Source organism: Marmota monax, unplaced genomic scaffold (assembly GCF_021218885.2).
Source record: "Marmota monax isolate L192 unplaced genomic scaffold, Marmota_monax_Labrador192_F-V1.1 WCK01_AAM20220418_F8-fsc00078, whole genome shotgun sequence".
NCBI classification, from domain to species: Eukaryota; Metazoa; Chordata; class Mammalia; order Rodentia; family Sciuridae; genus Marmota; species Marmota monax.
The window spans coordinates 336,577-356,869 of NW_026694865.1; the positions used below are offsets into that span (position 1 = coordinate 336,577).

A 20,293-nucleotide genomic window follows, 5' to 3' on the forward strand; every position below is an offset into this window, starting at 1 on the left:
CAAAAAAAGAACAACATACAGCCACATAAATTTAAGTCTTTCATGTTTTGAGTTTTCTGCATATAAATTGTGTGATACATTTTGTCATATTTGTATCTAAACCTTTAATTTTTGTGCTATTATACATGGCATTAAAAGCATTTTTGATTTCCAGTGGCTTCCAATTGTTCATTACTTGTATGCTGAAATACAATAGATTTATTTATGTTGTATCCTGATATTATACTAACATTAATTACTTCTAGGAGTAGTTCTGGAGATTTCATAATATTTCTTCATAGATGGTCATGTTTTATGTGTTCCTTTCCTGTCTATTTGCCTTTTCTTTTTCTGTCCTTAAAGCTTTTGGGAGAGATTTCCAGTATGACATTGAATAGGACTGTTGAGACTTGTTCCTGACTTATGGGGCATATATTCCGTCTTTCACCACTCTTTTGTAGATCCTTTTCAACAGGTTAAGGAAGTTCATTTCTATTTCTGATTTGCTGAGCATTCTGTGTTTTGTTTTGTTTTTTAACATATATATATATATATATATATATATATATATATATATATATTTTTTTTTTTTTTTTTTTTCTGCATTGGGGATCAAACTCAGAGTCTTGTTCATGCCAGGCAAGTGCTCTACCATCAATGAACTATATCCCCAGCTTTTGATTGTTTATTTTTTAATTGCTTTTCTATACTATTTAAAGGTATGGCTTTTCTTCATTAATCTGTTTTACAGTGAAATACAGTAATTAAATTTTTAAAAATGGGCACAAAATTATACGTTTTTATGGGATATCATATGATGTTTCAATACATGTACACATGTATAATGTTCAAATCAGGGTAAACATATTTATTTCCTCAAATATTTATCATTTTATTATAGTAAAAGTACTCAAAATCATTTTTTCTAAATTTTGAAATATATTATCTATAGTCATCCTACTATGCAATAGAACAATATAATTTATTTCCCTCATCCAACTGTAATTTATTGACCAACATTTCCGATTACCTCTCCAGTAACTGAATTTTGAATGTTGAACCAGCCTTGTATTCATAGGATAAATCCCACTTGATTGAGTTATATTTGATTTTTTATATATTTATGGATTCTATTTGATAATATTTTGTTTAGAATTTTTATAATTATGCTCACAACAGTTAGTGGTTTGCAGTTCTCTTTTCTTATAATGCCTTTTCTGGTTTTGGTGTCAGGGTAATGAGGCCTCATAACATGAATAGGAAAGTATCCCTTCCTCTTCTGATTTCTGGACAAGATTGCAGAGAACTGGTATTATATTTTTCTTAAGTGTGTGATAGAATTAATGAAGCCTTATGTCTTCTATGTTGGAAGATTTTAAATTACCAATTCAAATTTTTGAAGATATATGGGACTATTCACATTATTTGTTTTTTGTTGTGTGAGTTTTGATAGTTTGTGTTGCTCAAGGAATTTACTTCATCAAAGTTATTCACTTTATGGGCAGAGTTCTTCACATTATTCCCGTTTTTTTCACTTTAATATTTGTATAATCTGTAGGAGTATCTTTTTTCATTCCTAATACTGGTATTTTATGTTTTCTCTCTCTTTTTAAAAAGTCTTGGTCAGTCTGATAGAGGCTTATCAATTTTGTTTTAATAAGAGATTTATTGAGATATAGTCCACATACCATGAAATTCATCTTTATCTAAAAATACACAGTTCACTTGATTTTTAAAATTTTTTTTAGCTTTATTTTATTCATTTATTTATATGTGGTGCTGAGACTCGAACCCAGTGACTCACACCTAAGAGACAAGCATTCTACCACTGAGCCACAACCCCAGCCCTTCATTTGTTTTTATTCATAGAGTGGCATAATCATCGCTACTATCTAATTTCAAAATACTTCCATCACTCCAAAAAGAAGCCAATATCCTTTAGGAATCACTCCCTGTTCTCTGCTTCTCTAGCTTCTGGTGAACTACTAACATACTTTCCATCTCGACAGGCTAGGCTATTCTGGATATTTCATATGAATGGAATCTTACAATACATGGCCTGGTCACTACTTCTTTCACTTAGTATGATGTTTTCGAAGTTCATCCACATTGCAGCATATATCATTATTTCATTTCTTTTTGTAGCCAAATATTGTTCCATTGTATGGCTATGCCAAATTTTCATAAGCTAATTAACAATTGACTTGTTTTCACTTTTTGTCTATTATGAATAATGCTGCTCTGGATATCTGTATGCAGGTTTTTGTGTGGATATATTTTCATCCCTCTTGGGCATATGCCCAGGAAAGGGATTGTTGACACATATGGTAATGTTATGTTTAACTTTTTGAAGAACTGCTGAATTATAATCCTATCTTCCAAGTGTAATGGCTCAAAATTCTCCACATCCTCTTCAACACCTGTTATTGTCTGACTTCTTTTTAAACTTATGAATTATTTATTTCTATAATCTATTGAATATTTTTAGATTGCAGTTAACTGGGGGAAACTGAAATTGTGAAAAGTGAAACTGTGGATATGGGGAACTGCTGTGCTTTCATTTTACATAAAAGACTCGACCATACCTTAGTTGGTGCAAAAATAAATTTGTAATCTGATGTTTTTCTCCTCGTGTTGAATTGGCTAGTTAAATAAAGGTCATATATGATAGAGAATTTCTCAGAATGGGTACAAGACTCTAATAGTCCTTTCCAGGGTCATGCTGTCTCTATATTAGATGGCAATGAAGATAGTTTCACTATGATGTTTTTCCTTCTTTTTTGGTACTAGGGATTGAACCTTGGGGTGCTTAACTACTGAGTTATTCTCCACATCCTTTTAAATTTTAGTTTGGAAACAGGGTCTTACTGAGTTGCTGAGGCTGGTCTCAAACTTGTGGTCCTCCTGCCTCAGTCTCCTGAGTCTCAGGGATTACAGATGTACACCACTGTGCCTGGCTGACTGTGATATTTTTCAAACCATTTGATATCAGCGCTTCTCCTCAAATTTCCTTTTAAATGTTTAGTAGATTCAGGCAGACTAACCCTTGGAAATAATTTCTTGAAACTAAGTAGTGGTACCTGATTTTTAAAAAATGACTACTTTCCTTTTTAAGAGTATTATTACATCGATTGTCAGAATAAAGAATGTTATTTAATGGAGATTAAATTTTACTGGAAATAACTTCTATACTATCAATTCATTAATCTCAATGAAATTTGACAAAAAGATGATAAATCATGGCAGACTATAAATAAAAATTTCCTGTAAACAAGAGTGTCAGCTTTTCTTCTTTGCAGTGCTGGGGATTGAAACCAGGGCCTATCCAAGTACTAGGCAAGTGCTCTACCACTAAGCCATATCCTCAGCCCAGCTTTTAGACTCCCTTAGTGACATATGTAACACATTCAGTTAACTTAACTAAAATGGAGAAATTGGGTCCTCCAATTTGGCTTTGTCTTTTATTTTAGCCATGCTAGTAAGAGTGAAGTGGTATCTAACTGGATTTGATTTGCATTTTCTATTGACTAATGATTTGAGCATCTAAATGTTTACTGAACTTTTTTTTTATTGGTCTTTGGAAGAAGAGCTATTTAAATTATTCACCCACTTTTAAATTGCACTATTTGTCTTTTTATTGTAGAGTTATAAAAATTCTTTGTATATTCTGTGTATAAGTCCTTTATCAGATAAATGATTTGCAAATATTTTCTCCCATTCACAGCCTGTGTTTTCACTTTGTGGTTGGTATCCTTTAAAACAGGAAACTTGTTAATTTTGGTGAAATCCCTTATTATTTTTTTCTTTTGTTGTTTGTGCTTTAGGTGTGTCACATGTAAGACACTACCAACTGATCCAAAATTATGACTATCTATTCTTTAAAAAAATTTTTTTTGGTACTAATGATTGAACCCAGGGGTGCTTAACCACTGAGCCACATCCCCAACCCTTTTATTTTTTATTTTGAGACAGAGGCTCACTAGGTTGCTTACAGCCTTGCTAAGTCGCTGAGGTTGGCTTTGAACTTGTGGACCTCTTGCCTTAGCCTCTGGAACCACTGGGATTAGAGGCATATGCCACTGTGCCCAGGAATCTACTCTTCTATTTTCTTTGAAGTTCTATAGTTTTAGTCTTACATGAATGTTGTTGATCCATTTTATGAGTTGATTCTTGTAAATGGTAAGACATATGAGTTCAGCTTCATTCCTTGTCATGTGGCTATCCAGTTATCCCAGCATCATTTGTGGAAAATAATATTCATTCCCCATTTAAAAATTTTGTTACCTTGGTTGAAAATCAATTGACAATAAATGTAAGGACTCTCAATTCTATTCCATTGACATATATGTCACTCCTTACGCCGATACTACACTGTCTTGATTATTGTAACTTTGTGGTAGTTTTGAAATTGAGATTTGTAAGTACTTTATCTTTGCTTCTTTTTTGCAAGATTTTGTTGGCTTTTTTGTTGCATTTCCACATGAATATTAGTAGTAGCTTGTCAATTTGCAAGAACACAGCTGGGCTTTAACAAGGATTGTGTTGAATATGTAGATTTGTTTGGGTAGTATTGCCATCTTAACAATGTTAAAATTTTCAATCCATGAACATGGATGTTTTTCCATTTTTTGAGGGGGGGGTACCAAATTTCTTTATTTGAAGGAATGGTACAAATTAAAGAGCTTAAGTGGATGTTTTGTTATAACTTATAGAAAAGGTGAAGGTAACCCAACATGCATGCACCACCTTGGTGACCAGGGAAGTCACTTCCACAGTTATGGGAAAGTCAGCCTAAGGTTTAGCTCTCTTCATCACTGTCTCCCAGGGTGTGCTTGTCAAAGAGACACTCTGCCTTGCTAGATTCTGGGGTTCCCAGCTTGCCCAAGTTGGTTACACAGTCACCCAATTCTTTGGTGGATTTCTCCTGCTCATTCAGGTAATGAGTCTCAATGAAGTCACACAAGTGGGGGTCATTTTTGTCAGTGGCCAGTGGTGCAGTTCCAGAAGTGACTGGTTCACACTTTTCTCCAAGTGCAAAGCACATTCCATGGCATCCAGCCCACCCTCCCAGTCATCGCGGTCTGGTTTCTTGATATCCTGAAGGAAGATTCGTCTACCTCGTTGGTTCTGCAGCTTCATCAGTTTCTCGGCATGTTCCCTCTCCTCATGAGATTGGTGAAGAAAATCTTTGGCAAAGTTCTTCAAAGCCACATCATCACGGTCAAGGTAGTAAGACACGGACAGGCAGACACAGGAGGCTGGAGCTCCAGGTTGATCTGGCGGTTGATGGGGCCTCTGAGTCCTGGTGGTAGTTCTGATGCACCTGTGAGGGGGACATGGTCGTCGAGGGGCGGCTGAGGAGAGGAGCGATGGCCTTGGGGCGTCCGAGGGCGCTGTGCAGGGTGGCTGAGGGCTGGGGCTCTGAGCGCCAGCCAGGTGGGGTCCAAGCATTGTCGAAGCAGGAAACCGCAGCGACTCTGGGCAAAGAACGTCTGTTTTTCCATTTTTAGGTGTTTAATTCCCTTAAAAATGTTTCAGAATTTTTATTGTCCATGTATCACACTTCTTTTGTGAAACTTATTCCTAAGTATTTTATTCTTCCCATTGCCTCCATAAGAGGGATTTTTTTCTTATTTTCATATTCTGATTATTTGACCTCAGTGGATAGAAATACAATTGATTTTTGTATATTGAACTTGCATCTTTCATTCTTGCTAAAGTCGTTTATTAATTCTAATAGTGTTTTTTTTGTGAGTTTGTGTATTTCTTGTAAATTTTCTACATATAACTTCATGTCACCTACACATAGAGGGAGTTTTATTTTTTTCCTTTTCAATCTGGATGTCTTTTATTTATTTTTCTTGCCTAAGTGCCCTGAATGGAGCCTCCAGTATAATGTTGAATAGAAGTGATGAGAACAGAAATTCTTGTTTTCTTTCAGATCTCAGGGGGCTAAGCTTTTGGTGTTTGATCATAAAATATAATATTAGTTGGGAGTTTATCAATTTCATTAATATTTTCAAAGAACCAGCTTTTTTGTTTGTTAATTTTCTTTTTTGTTTTTCTTGTTTCCAATGTCACTGATTTTTGCTCTTTTCTTTATTTTTCCCTCTCTTCCACTTGCTTTGAGATTGATTTGCTTTTCCCAGTTTCTCATGTTTAAACATCGAATTTTTGACTTCAGAACATTCTTCTTTATCAATATGGAAAAACAACAATGGGGGAAGCCATGCATGTGTGAAGGAAAAGAATTAAATGGGAAATTTCTGCCCCTTCCACTCAATTTTGCTGTGAACTTAAAACTGCTGTAAAAAATAAAATTCTATTAAAAAAATCTGAAACCATATAAATTTCCTCTAGGTACTGCTTTAGCTGTATTTTACATTTTGACATGTTGTTACTTTTATTCAGTTCAAAATATTTTCTCAAGTTTATCTGAGACTTCCTCTTTAATGCATTGGTTATTTAGAAGTTGGTTGTTTTGTTTCCTTGTGCTATTTAACTTCAAATATTTGGGAACTTTAGGTCTCCTTTGGCTACCAATTTGCAGTTACATTCCATTATGATCGAAAAGTCCCCTATTTACATGATTATAATTATATAAAATTTATTAAAGTCTATTTTATGGCCCAGAATATAATTTATCTTCATGAGTGTTCCATGTGTACTTAAGAATGTAGTTTCTGCTGCTGTTGGCTAGACTGTTATATCAGGTTAATTTTGTCTACTTATTCTATCAATTATCTTGAGACAAATACTAAAGTCTCCAATATAATTGTGGTTTATTTATTTCTCCTTTCAGTGCTATCAGATTTTGCTTCATGTATTTTGAAGCTTTGCCCTGTAGGTGCATATGCACTTAATGTCTGTTTGTTTTCTTGGTTAATTCTCCTTTATCTTATTGTGTTATTTCCCTCTTTATATCTGATAATTTCCTCTTGTTTTGAAGTCACCTTGTGTAAGGTTAAAATAACCACTCTGCTTTTTGGGATTAGTATTTTCACAAAATATCATTCCCCCCTTAACTTTTTCTATTTTTATTTTTTATTGATTTTTTTTTAAATAAATGACAGCAGAATGCATTACAATTCTTATTACATGTATACAGCACAATTTTCATATCTCTGATTGTATGTAAAGTATGTTGACACCAATTCGTGTCTTCATACATGTACTTTGGATGATGATGTCTATCACATTCCACCATCTTTGCTAATCCCCTGCTCCCTCCCTTTCTCTCCCACCCCTATCTAGAATTCAACTAATCTCCCATGCTCCCCCTCCCTAGCCCACCATGAGTCAGCCTCCTTATATCAGAGAAAACATTCTGCATTTGTTTTTTTGGGACCAGCTAACTTCACTTAGCATTGTCTTCTCCAACGCCATCCATTTACCTGCAAATGCCATGATTTTATTCTCTTTTATTGCTGAGTAAAATCTATTGTGTATATATGCCACATTTTTTTTATCTATTTATCCACTGAAGGGCATCTAGGTTGGCTCCACAGTTTAGCTATTGTGAATTGTGCTGCTATAAACATTGATGTGGCTGTGTCCCTGTAATATGCTGTTTTTAAGTCTTTTGGGTATAGACTGAGGAGAGGATAGCTGGGTCAAAATGGTAGTTCCATTCCCAGATTATTATATTTAGAGTGGATTTCTTATAGACAGCATGTTGTTGGACCTTTCTTTTTCAATTCAGTCTGACAATATCTATCTTTTAAAAAAATATATACGTATTTTAGTTGTAGTTGGACATTTATTTATTTATTTTTATGTGGTGCTGAGGATCGAACCCAGTGCTTCACATGTGCTAGATGAGCACTCTACCACTGAGCCACAACCTCAGCCCCACAATGTCTATCTTTATTTGATTATTTAGATCATCTACATATACAGTAAATACTGATTAGATATAAGTCTACCATTTTATAAGTGTTATTCTTGCCTTCTTTGTATTTTGTTCCTCAGTTCTCCCTTTTCCTTTCTTCATTTGAATTTGAATGAGTTTTTAGTATTCCATATAATTTTATCTATTGGGTTGGTCATAAATCTGTACTATTTTTAAATTGTTGTCTGAGGATTATACTAGATAATTTATCACAGTCTACTTAGAGTTAATATTTACCATTTCCAGCAGAATAGAGAAGCCTTATAAACAACAGAGGGGGAAGCTATGCATATGTGAAGGAAAGGAATTATATGGGAAATCTCTGCTCCTTCTGCTCAATTTTGCTATGTACATAAAACTGCTTTAAAAAAAGAAAAAAAAAGTCTACTAAAAAATCTGAAACCAAAACCAAACCAAAAAATTTTCAAATATGTAGGTTCTTCTACCTTCCCCTACTTACGTTATGTTTGCCATATTTATATGGCATACATTGAAGTCCTTCTAATATTACAGTTTTTGCTTTTGATAGTCATGCACATCTGATAAAATTTAAGAGGATATGACTTTAGCTGTTTTTTAATCTCATAATAATCTTGTAATAGATAAAAGGATGAATAATTCCATTTTTGAGGGGGAAAACCTAAACAGATGACTTGTCTGCACACATATATCCAGCTAAGAGCAGAACCCAGAACCCTACATCTCTTTATTTCCTATTTCTTCCTCCAATACTAGGCTGCCTTTTGTTAATCAGATGTAAGTTATGGTTTTGGTACAGAAACTAGAGACTGGGCAGCACAGAAGTTCCCATAATACTGGCAAAAAGACATTGGCAATGAGATCACCTGGGTTCAAGACCTGCTCTGCACACTGCAGGGCGTCAGGAAAGAGCTCAATCCAGGTGGAGCTTGGAACACAAATCTTGGGAACTTCCAGCAAATAGTATATTACAGCATTCTTCCTGTAATAGCAAAGTGAACCAGACAAGGTGGCTTTTACATCTACATGTGGCACCCATGTAATAAGCAGAAATGGACCTGACTCATTTCTAAGGCACTGGGTCAACCACAAACTGGCTGATGCTATTCATGTTCCCAACTAACAAATAGCTTGGTTCCATGGTCATTTATCTTGGCTTTCTTCCATTTCGGATTTGCTACTTCTGTTCATCAAAATAATCAAGATTCTAACTACAGATGGCTGAGTGTGGAATTCGTTTCTGTGGAAATTCTATTTCCCTTCCTTGGTTGTTTTAAAAACTGTGTTCCTTGGAGTTTAAGAGATTTTCATTAAGTTTCCAGATTTCTATGAGGTATTCTCACAGGTCATCATGGAGAAGAGGGTGGAATGGAGCAGGATGGGGGCCAATATTGTTTTAAATATTTTATTTGAACAAATAGTTCCTTGGTATTAAAGAAATTTGGAAGCCTCCACTTCAGAGCATTGACTTGGTGCTCCCACCCCTGGATGAGAAGGAACTTGAAGTTCAACTACTTTGGTCTAACAATCCTTTGAAGGTATGAATTAATCACCACTGAGTGACATTCAGCCTGGATCTAAGAAGCTTCAGTGGCAGGGAATTCCCCAAATCCCCAGTAGCTCGTCCCACCCTTTGCTTAGCTTCGATGCCATTAGTCCTTCTGTAGATCACTGCTTCTCAAACCTGTCCATGGCAATCATCTGATGAGTTTTTTTCAAAAAGTGTACTGATGCCTGGGCCCCACCCCCAGAGATTCTGGTTTAATTGGTTTTGGGTACAGACTGGACAATGGGAAATTTAAAATCTTACCAGGTGATTCTGATTTGTAGCAAAATTTAGAACCCATTGCTTTAGATGAGCTGAGATCTGTGCTTTTTAAATGCCACCTGGCACTTTTACTCCCCTTCTGGAAGGCTCAGATATAAAGTCAGATCTACCTTCCACCTAAGAACCTTTAAAGCACCCAAAGACAGTTTCACTTTCCTCCCAGAGTCTTCCTGCTAAATCCTGGTGCTTTCTGGAGGCCTCCTCGTACGACATTATCTGACTCGACATTGTCTGACTCGATTTCTTTATGTGGACCAGTGGGAACTGCCACAGCCTACAGTGCACCAGGATGGATCAATCATTTCATTGCTATGACTTTCTATGGTGCTACTGCATTTGGATACCAATTAGTGGCTGAGGGCTAACAACACCCAGAACACCAAATCAGAAAATCCCGTAGACAATTCACCTTTACATTACTGTAGCATTTTACAGCTCACAAAGTAAATTCACACACCTTATTTCAATTACTTCTCCCCTTAACTGCTCTTATTCCAATCCTGGTTTTCAGGTGAGGTAAGAGAGTTAGTTTTAAGGCAAAGTAATCCAAAGCTCTCACTTCCATATTTAGTGATCCTTATACTGGGCCTCACTGTGTCCCACAAAACTGTGCAGTCCATGGTGGGCCAGGACAGGGCCTCACAGAACACAAACCTCCGATTCGTGCTGCTGTTTTACATGGCAGTTCTCCAGGGCCACCCAAGCTGTATGCACAGTTGTGTGCAGCACCATAACCGCAGGACAGGGGTCTCTGCCACAGTGCTGAGAAAACGGGCCAGGTTTCAGGGCAACATTATACGCTCTTCATTCTGGATGCTGATAGAAATGTGTTGTGACTTCAAAACCTCCTTGGAGAAAGGCCACAAGTTCATGGATAAATTCAAAACAAACAAAAACCAGGTCAGAGTGGCAATCTGTTCAGCAAAATTTCTCAGTCCATCTCAGGATGGACCCTTCCTGCATATCCATGCCTTATTTTCCTTTTAGTCCCTGACTTGCCTTTGCCATAAGACTTAAAAAAAAAACTCCTCTAGAAGATGACACTTTAACTATAGACCCCTTCAGTTCTAGCTTAGCTCTGTCCCTGAACTTTGGTTTTCTGGTTGCACATTTAGAATATTCTTAGGACTCCCTCATTGAAAACTCCCATGGCTGACCTCATAACAGATCTTAATTTCCCTTATTTCACTGATTGGACTGTCATTCTCTTAAAGAGTGACATCACTGGTAGGGGAAGTAGGCCTGGTGTGTTCCAGGAGCATTAAGGAGGTGCATTACCTGTGGGGATTTTAACAATCATAAAACTGTCTAGAAGTTGGTGCTTTTTATTTATCACTGTGATAAAATATCCCTACTGTTGGGTTGGAGACCTTGATCTATCCCTCCTCCTCTGCCTTGGCATGCCACTGGTGCCATTCAATCATAGATGGCCATCCCAAGCTGACCTGGCCCTGGGTTCTGTTTTCATATGTGTAGTGTGTTGGGCAGGGCAAAAGTCTCATCTCACCAGGCTCAAGGAGTCCTTCTACAAAACTCTGTACAGTTCTGATAGAATGGAACTTGATAACTCTGTTAGAAGCAATATATTTCTAAAACATAGGGCGGCTGCTATGGCAGAACAGAAATCCAGAGAAAACTGGATTTTAAGAGCTCCAAGAATATATCTTGCACAACACACTGGTTATTCCCAAGCACTGAAAAGTATTGTGCTGGAAAAAGAGGGCATGAAATTGTTTTTATTTGAAAGGCATTTGTTTGGGAAAATGATGCTTTTCTCCAAGCAAAATGTTAGCTTGCTTGGTTAGAAGTTAATTACAATATTTATTGCTTAAAGCCAGCCTGGAATTTTGGCCTCAATTCTTAAAAGCCTATGATTCAGGGTGGAAATTACCTATTCAACCCAAGGCCAGTGAGCTAAATGTTGATCTGATAACTGCTTGTTTCAAAGGGACAAAGAGATAAGAAATAGTCTCTGACAGATGAAAAACAAAACTGTGGTTTGAAATCCAGAACGTTATCATGGATATGCAGGAATGTTTGTTACTGAGATTGGAGCTAAATGAGGAAATGATTTAAAAGAATAAAGTGGTTAGTTGCCTTGATTCCCAAATTAACAATGTCCTTGTTCTTTTGATATCTCTCATATTTACATGTTGGTTTAATTAAAATAGCTGGAGGTTGAAATCCAGTGCAATCAGAGAAATCATGCGTTTGATATGTGGCTTAATGGACTTTAGCGTTATCATTCTAATCTGTCTTTAAAGGCAAACATTATCCTAGTTGGTCTTCAGCCCCATCTTCCGGGCTGACCAGCCTGTTTGGGCCTCTGGACATCACAAGTGTTTTTCAGCTGTCCCTCCTTAAGGCCTCTTTGACCCTTAACTTTAGGTCCCGAGCTTCCAGCTTTGATTTTCTTCCTGCTGCATGACCTGATCCTTGGGGGTTCAGGGGTTGCCCCTGCAGGGCTCTCGAGGCTGTCCCTCCCATCTCAGTTCAGGACTTTAATTCCACTTGTGGACAGGCTGCGTCCTTGCCCTCATTCCTCTTGCCTCTCTCAGGATCACCTTCCATCAGGCATCCCTTTTTTCTGTCTCTAATCTTCCTCTCCATCCCCCAAGAAACATGTTTAAAAAAAAGAAAGGAAAAACCACATCTTGCCTCAGTCCTGGCACCCCTTAATCTCCCTCCTCCTCTTCACTGTCAAACTTCCTAGATAACATTTACTCTGGCGGCCTCACACCTGCAAAGCTCATGAGTCATGTTCCTGGATCCAGCTGCCTCGTTCCTCAGGGGTCATGTTTGTGGCATGTGAACCATTTGTGCTAGGACACAGGCTGCTCCTCCCTGAATCTCTCTTGCCCCTCACCTCCAGGACACTGCATCCTCGGGGCTCTGCCTGCCTCTCTGACCCGCCTCTCTTCCTCTCCAAACAGACTTGTTGCCACAGTCCTTGAAAGGCAGTTCTGCTCACCACTGTGCCTCCAGAGCAGTTATGGTTTCTCATCAGTTTCTATTTATCCCTTGGAAAATACCTACTATTCACTTTGAAGAGCCAACTCTTAATTTATATCTTTGGTTCTGACCTCCTTTCTGAGCTCCAGCACCAGGTTTCCCATGCCTACTAGAACTTTCCCTGACACATTTCATAAACGCCTCCACTTCAACATCTTCCAAATCCAACACAACCTTTTCCCTCTTAGCCTGCTTCCTCCATTCACTGGCTCAGGTGTCCTTCTGCTCATCCACTAGAAACCTCTGGTTTTCCCTGATTCTTCCTTTATTCCTGGCATTGAAACAATTATGAACTCCTGTCGTCCTCATCCTGCCACATGTGGTCAGGATGTGGATGCCCCTGGCCTGTGCCCACACTACTTTCTGTCTGGAGGGCTTGCCCCTTGTAAGGAAGGTGCTGCTTGGAGAGATGATGCATTTAGGTAAAGGCTCTGTGTGAAGACTTTTCACTTACCAGCATGGACCTCAGTTTCCACATGTAAAACAAAGCTTTTGACAGACCCTCTCTCAAGCTTTGTGACTCTCTGGATGCAATCTCTTTCTGCACATCCAAACCCTATCAGTCCTTGAAGATTCAAGCAGTTGCCTTCTCCTTTCAAAGCACACTCTGAGCCCCTCTGAAGCCCAACCAACTAACTAGAAGGAAGGTCTTCTTGCTCTGGTTTCCTGTAACATTTTATATAGTTCTTTTAAGGGAATCTATGATTGTTTACTTCTTATCTCTCTTATTAAATAAACTGACCACTCTAAACTCTTGGAGGGAAGAGCCCACATCTCCATCTTCTTTCTTAAATCTATGTATACCACAGGCAACCATGACATAGTTGCATCACTTCTACTGATCACTCAGAAAGCGACAGTCAGCAGGTGTCACATCTGGATCAAACCTGGCTGTGGGCTACTTTCACTCTATCATCCTTCCCTGTTCCATCATGTGTCACTGTAGCTAGGGATTGTGTCTAACTGGCCTTTGCATGTCCAGACCTAAGTGCCTGGTTCACAATGGTTGCTGGATAAATGCATTATAATATAATAATATATAATATATATTATACATTATATAATATACAATAATATAATAATGATATAATAATAATATAATATAATAATATAATATAATTTATTATAAACTTGCTATCTTTATCTTGTCATGTTGAGTATTTCACTTAGGTGATGAGGCTAAGAAAACTGGCTTCTTAGGGCAAATCCGCTTTGAGTTCTGTTAAAAACTGTATTGAGGAAAATTTGCCAAGATTCATGCCTCTCACCAGAGAGGGGGCAGAATACAGTCCCGACAAGGAAGAAATTGAGGAGGCTCCCTAGGAATCAGAACCTTTTCTATCCACCCCTAGACCACAGTAGAGTGGCCCACAGGGGAGCCCGATGGCTAGACTGAGCTCCTGTCCTTGCTCCAGACACACACATGGCTGAGGACCAGCTTCTCTTGTTCCCTGTGCCTGCACTGCTGGCCTAGAGGAGCTGTCTTCTGTGGAATGACCAGTAAGAGGCCCAAGGTATGGTCTGGCTTTAGCTATCTGTCAGTGTGCACTGAGGCCCTGCCTGGGGCCCTGTTCTTGGTGCCCTTTGAGACCTCATGAAATCTGTCCCCTCTCTGCTGTGTCAAAAGGCTTATCACCACACACAGGTTCTCCCCCTGCTGACTCAGGCCACCACCCAAGAATGACTGAGTAAAACATTAAAATGCCAAGGAACAGCTGAGAAAATGCCACAGCTAATGGGAATGTGCTCAATCTCCAAAACAAATTAAGAATAATAAAACTTACAATTTTTTGCTTGCCATATAGTTAAGAAAATGACAATATACATTTCATGTGCTACAGGAAGAAACAATCATAGAAGAGCAGGGGCCAGAAAGCTTTCAAGAGTAGGCGTCAGATGTACTCATTCATTTGCTCAGCAAACTCTGTGATGTACCATGTGCTGTGCTGGGTGCAAAGGGTACAGCAGGGGGCAGAGGCACCCACCCAGAAGACAGGTTTCTGAAGGGAAAATGATGGGAGAAGGAATCTAATTTAGATGCAAGGGTCAGAGAAGGTCCCTCCAAGGAGATGCCAAGTGTGGGGAAGGAGCAGCTTTGTGAAGTACAGGGAAGCTCATTGCAGAGAGGGAACAGCCCACGCAAAGGCCTCAAGGTTGGAAGAACTTGGGTCAAAGAAATTCCTGCAGATCTGGCTGATGGCTTTTATTCTCATGAATAGACGTGACCACATTCACCCTTCTGGAGGTGGGCAGGCAGCAGGGTGACAATAACATTCTCAAATAACATTCTGCATAGTCGGGACAGGAATTGGCTCTGAGAAAAAGCAAGAAACGAAACAAGACTGAGTCACAACATTTAGGGTCTTAACTCTAATACAGTTGACTCATGGTCCTTCCCTGGGCCTCTGGTTCCTCATATTTAAAATGTTAAATTGAACAAAAAAACGATCTCTAAGGTCCCTTTAAGTGAAAAATTCTTTTAAAACATTCAATTTAATTAAAATAATAAATTCAAAATGATGAAGTGAATCAGTTAATTCAGAGTTTAAATTTGATGACGAGCTCCAGAGACTTGGTGGCAATTTCCTCCCTCCTTTCCCTGGTCCAGGCTGCGGGTCCAGTGGTGTTTGGGAGGCCCTGGATGAGGCTCTGCACTTGGGAAGAATCCTGAAGGACAGGGAGAGCCATGGGATGGGGCATTTTGCTGCCTGTGGGGACTCACAGCGCAGTCTGCAGACAGTCAAGCCCTGGGTTCCGGAGACTCAGATGGGGAGGAGGCCTGGCAGGGGGCTTCTGGGCCAAAGACACTTTCCAGATTTGATTTATAGTCTGTACAGCAGTGTTACCTCTGGCAGGTTTCTTTTCCATATGTTTTTCATCAGAACAATTTAATTTTTTTTATATTCACAGAAATAATCATGATCATTAAAAAAAATTAAATGTCCTAAAAGAAGTGGAAGTTCTCCTCATCCTCTACCTCACTTCACTCCACTAGCATAACCCTAATAAATGATTACTAAGGATCCTTCTGGACCTTTTTGTGCATATGAAGATGTAGACATAAGTATGATTATATATCCTTTGACATGGCGCATTGTTAATGCAGTATGGGACTTTGCTACACATTTTTTAGCCCACTATCACTTCAGGGTTCTTCATCCCATAATGTCATTTAGAAATAGAGATATTCCATTATTTTTAATGGCAAAGAGGGTTTCATTTAATCACTTTCCTATTGTTGGTTTAGTTAGATTACATTTGATTTTTTTCATTTTATAAAAACTAGGTGCAATAACATCTTGTACAGGTCTTTGTGCTCTCAAATGATTATTTTTCTTGATCAGGGTTTGCAGACTGAGGTAGATTATACTCTCAATAAGACTTGATGAGAGTTACTAACTTTCCCCCACTTCTCTCATGCTCTGTGTTTTTACCAATATCTTAAATTTCTGTAATCTGCTAGGCAACATTTGTAATGTACTGTAACAATTTGTATCATCCTGATTATAGTGGGGTTAAATACCTTTTCATATATTTTTAGGTTGTGGGCACATCCTCCCTGGGAATTACTTGCTTAAATCCTTTGCCTCTTTTACATAGGGTTGGTTTATCTTTTCTTAGAGAATTGTATTGTAGGAGTTTTTAAAATTACATTAGGGATATTGGACATTACCTCGTTGTTGCATGTTCAGAAATATTTCTCAGTCTTTAATGAGATCCTTTGGCATAGAAAAGTCTCTCATTTTTATTAAACAAGATTTATAAATCTTTTAAATGTTCACAGAGGTTGAAAGGGAGCTTGTTAGAAAGGCTTGGTATCTTGTTAGAAAGGCTGAGGGTCTTGTTAGAAAGTCTTCCCTCCCCACATTATTTAAAAATATTTTCCTTGGGCATTTTTGTCAATTTCATTTTCCTTTGTTATATTATAGTTTTTATCTTGGCATATATTATAAACAGAGATTTAACCTTATTTTTTCATAATGATAACTAAATTACCCTAGTGCCAATTATTGAATTGTCTAGCCTTTCCTCAATTATTTAAGATGTATCTTTTATCATATACTATATTCTTACATATGCAGGGGTCTTTTTCCAAATGATTCTTTCACTACAACTTCTTTGGGATGCCTGTGTCTGTCCCATGTTGTTTTAATTGCTATGGGCTTATAAAATTTGGACATATTCTTACTGCCATCTTTATTCAATAACATTTGGCTATTCTTAAACATTTGCTTTTTTCATTTGAACTTCAGAATCAAATAATTTTCATTAAAATTTCATTGTAATGTTGATGTGTTTTTAAAAATTGAACTTTGAGTTAATTTTGGGGAAATTCATGGCTCTTTCATATGGAATTGTCTTAGAAATATGATCTATTTTTCATTTATTTAAGTTTCCTTTCATATCCTCTAGTACAATTTCATCATTTTCTTCATATGGCTCTTGTACGCTTGCACCATTTGTTCCTAAATATTTAAGATTTTTGTTGCTATAGTGACCAGTATCTTTTTAAACTTACATGTTCTATAAGGTAATTGCTTATATATAGAAAACTATTGATTTTTGAGTGTTTACCTTGATCTGGGTTCTGTCATGAACCTATGATTAGGTCTGATAGGTTTTTGTAAGCTGTTAATAATTTTTTTTTGTAAAAATGTAAGCCATATGTAAATAAGGGGAGTTTTATTGATTTTCCACAATGCTTATACTTCATTTATTTTTCTTGTCTTATTTCACTCACTGGGGTTAACCTTTACAGTAATATTAGGTATCCCTATCTTTCCCCTGGAATAGGATTGTCTCTTGTTTCATCATTAAGTATGATGATTACTGAATTTCAGTAGATGCTTCTTATCAAATTTAGGAATTCCATCTCTGCTCCTAGCTTATTAAAAGTTTTATACAGATTGACTGGTGTATGTTATCAAGTCATCATTTTATCATCTATTAAAATGTTATTTTCTTTGAATATATTAGTGTGGCAATAGGTATCCTAATATTAGCCATCTTTTTATTCTTATTTGGATTTTTAAAATTAACTATGTTTCCCTTGGCCCCCTCCAACAGGCTTCCTGATAGACTTGTCCGTGAAACAAAAGGGACTGTCACTAATACAGAAAATGAATTCCATAAATGACAGAATGCTGGACCAACCATCTATCCACCAATTCCTTCTCTGTTTGGCACTTTTAGGCATGGAAGTGATAGACATGTTAGCTGCTTTCATGTCTTGGTTATTGTGGTTAATGCTGCAGTGAAGAAGGGAATGCACATGCCTCTTTAGATTCTGATTTTGGGCATGCACTTGGAATTGAAGGTGGCTTTGGCAAAATTCTGGCCCTTACCTGTCAAGTAAAACGTGGAATGTACAACACAGAGGAACAAAGGAAATGGCATTAAAGACTAGAAGCCCAAACCTACTTTATCTAAGTATGATTGACATACAAAAACTATATTTATACAAACCTATCAGTTTGGAAATAAGTAGAAGCATCACCGCAATCTATGCCACAAACATATCTGTTACTTCTGAAGTTTTCCCTCAATTCCTTTAGTTATTATTATTATTATTTGTTCTTTTTAGATATATATGACAGTAGAATGTATTCTGACATACATACATGGAGTGTAACTTCCCATTCTTTCGGTTATATATGATGTGGAGTTACACTGGACGTGTATTCACATATGAACATAGGAAAGTTATGTCTAATTAATTCTACTGTCTTTCCCATTCCTGTCCCGCCTCTATTCCCTTCATTCCCCTTTGTCTAATTAAAGGAACATCTATCTCCCCCTCCTTATTGTGCATTAGTATCTGCATATCAGAGAGAACATTTGACCTTTGATTTTTTGTGATTGGCTTATTTCACTTAGCATGATAATCTCCAGTTATTATTATTTTTGATAAGAACACAATTAAGATTCATCCTCAGCAAAATTTAGGTATACAATACAATGTTGTTAAATGTAAGCCCTATGTGGCTCCAAAGATCTCTGGAACTTAGTCATCTTTCATAACTAGCAGATGTGAGGTGATATTTCCTATGGTTTTGATTTGCATTTTCCTGATGATTAGTAATGTTCAGATCTTTTCATATATCTATTAGCCCTCTATGTGACTACTCAGGTCCTTTGATAATTTATTCATTTATTTATTTATTGCTATCGAGTTGTACGAGTTCCTTATATGTCTTGGATATTTATCCTTTATCAGATGTATGGTTTATAAACATTTTATTCCATTCTATAGCATATTTATTTTGTTGATTATATCCTTTGCTGTGTAGAATTTTTTGAGTTTCATGTAATTCCATTGATCTATTTTTGCTTTTGTTACCTGTGTTTTTGGCACCATATGCAAAAACTCATTGCCAAGGCCAATGTTGAGAAGCTTTCCCTACTATGTTTTCCTCTAGTTTTGTGGTTTCAGATCACAAATATTAAATATTAAAATATTTGCAGAAACCTTGCTTTAAAAGTTGGAGAAAAACACTAGATTTGAAGATACAAGATTTAAGATACACACATTCTTAGCTATGAAAAATCCCTAAATAATTAGTTTTATTGTCCCCCCAAAAAACATTTCCTGCTCCTGGGTATTAGGTAAGAGTCTTGCAAGAGTCTGTAGGTCCAAATGCCATCTTGAATCCTATGAGGCTGACCAGGCTGTACCCATGGGTCAATCCTGTGACCTTCCCCATCTCATCTTCCACTCCCTTCGTGGTTATTCTGTGTCCTAGAAGTTCCAGACACTGGCTCCATAACACTTTTGGAACATCCTGTGCCCATTTCATGTTAATGTACTTGCCAGTTTGTTCTTTTGGTCCTCAAAGGTCTTTCTCTGTTCTCACCTGGGGAACTTTATTTATCCTTCACAATCTAGTGCAGAGGTAAACTTTTTGAGGGCTTCCTTCCACCCCCTTTCTCTCCTCTCCACTCCCTCCAGGCAGAGTTTATTTCACCCCTTTGATTCCATCTCAGCATGTACCTGATTGCATTTCAGAAGACTGCCTAGCCTTATGCCTTCCCTCCAGACTCTGAGTCCTTTGAGGGAAGGAAATTGTGTTTATTTATCTCTAGTGGCTCCACCATGTATTATAATAGGCACCAGGAAGTGGCAAGCATCAAATGGTTCTCAAAGAGTGTGCCATAGAACCCTGTGTTCCTGGAAGCATCTGGAAGGACCCTGGGGGTATAAGCAGGGCTGAGCTGTGGAGGCTGCAGATCCTTGAGTCTCCAGATCCTTGAGTCTCCTTTAGTGACAGAGCTGCCTTTTGTGTCTCCTTTATGTACTTAAGTGGGGGGATCTGTGCCATATACCATCTACCAAATTTTCACTGCCATAAAAACAATAAAAATGAGCATCCCCACCCCTGTCTACTTTCCATCTAGAAAAAAATACTAGGTATCCAGCTTGAAAAAAAAAACTGCAAAGATGAGATCCTACATCCTGCTGCACAAAATGGGCTTTTGTTTTATAATGGGAAAGATGTGATGTTGTACAAATAACCAGTAAAATTTTCTCTGCAAATACCAGCGCAGGTTTTGCAAACTCAGGGCAGGTTTTGAAACACCATAATTTAAAAATCCTCAATCAGCGC

The 20,293-nt window shown here is 37.6% G+C and overlaps 1 protein-coding gene and 1 pseudogene across 2 annotated transcripts in view; both read right to left on the reverse strand.

Moving 5' to 3' along the window:
- The window catches only part of Thsd4 (thrombospondin type 1 domain containing 4), a 628,562-nt gene that overhangs the window by 78,371 nt on the left and 529,898 nt on the right, over nucleotides 1-20,293 (reverse strand). The gene's annotated exons all lie outside the window — the stretch shown is intronic.
- On the reverse strand, nucleotides 577-7,206 carry LOC131423494 (ferritin heavy chain-like; annotated as a pseudogene).